We start from the raw sequence: 1336 nt of genomic DNA, 5'->3' as shown, positions 1-1336 counted from the left end.
TGGGAGGAGGCTAATGGGGCGATAATTTGATGGGCCAGTTCTTTCGCCAGAATTCTTGAATACTGGTACCACAGAAGCAGTTTTCCAACAGCCCGGAAAGCAAGATTCATTAAGACAATTGTTGTAGAGTTTGGAAAGAACTGGAGCTACTTGGGCTGAGCACTTTTTTAATAGCGCAGATGGGATGAGATCGGGTCCATATGCTTTTGAAGTGTCAAGATTTTTTATGATAGCATACACCTGAGCAGGGGTGATGTTTAGATCGTCTAGCGTGGCGTCTGTCCACAAAGGAAAGTCAGGTAGGGGTGGTTGGAAGGGTCCAGTGTGGAGTTTGAGGCAAACTGACTGGCAAGCATATTAGACTTGTCGGTTGCTGAGCAAACAACCTCGTGATTGTTGGATAGTGGGGGAATTGTTAATTGCCCATTATTTACTACACTGTTGTAGATTTTCCAGAAGTCACGATTTCCTAATTTTTGTGCTTCGATGCGTTTTTTAGTGGTTTCAGTAAATTCTCTCTTAGCTGTCGCTATGTCTTTCTGGTTATCCGTGATACTGCACTTGTCGTGGTGCTCATGGCAAGATAAGTGCTATCTTAATCCATTCTCATCTTTAAAAAATGCTAACTTTGTTATTTCTTCTCTTTTAAATTTCTTATTTCATTTTGTAATTTGTAATTATGTGTATTTTAATAATTTATATATGTATTTATTGTCTTTATTTTGTTTCCTTGCCCAGTTTTAAATTCTCCTCCAGCAAAACACCAACCACATTCTCTCCCAGCTTAAATAAATGATTAATTCCACGCTTTGAACTATGGAAGGCTAGAGATAAAAATAGCTTAGGCATGATAAATTTTCCGAAATTAGCACAAACGTGAATTTAGAGATCCAATTTTCACAATTCTACACATTAAATTATGCAGTATTTCGATAATAACGCATCGAATGTTCTTTTCTAAATTGTATATTGTGTCTGGTTTTCCAGCATAGACCTAACACTTTATATGCCCATAGAGAACATAATATATATGGAGTTATATGGAGTTAAATCGCAATTACAAGTTCATTTCATTAAATTATTCATTCATCAAATGTTTTTCAGTAAATTATTCGTATCGGGCGCTATGTGGTATGTAGCGTCGCCCTGCTGAAACCACATGATGAATTGCCAAAACAAGGTAAACTCAAAATAACCGATAGTTGCCAAATCTGCAATTGAAGAAAATAGAGTTGTCATTTTAACGTTTGCCGCCTCTAAAAAACATACTCAGTAATTTAATAAAAGTTCTCTCTAAGCGTTCGTTAAAATCATGTTATAATTTTGTCAATATTTA

The sequence above is a fragment of the Euprymna scolopes genome, chromosome 18 (genome assembly GCF_053919585.1).
Source record: "Euprymna scolopes isolate OS-2025 chromosome 18, ASM5391958v1, whole genome shotgun sequence".
Lineage (NCBI taxonomy): Eukaryota > Metazoa > Mollusca > Cephalopoda > Sepiida > Sepiolidae > Euprymna > Euprymna scolopes.
This window is presented reverse-complemented; position numbering follows the sequence as displayed.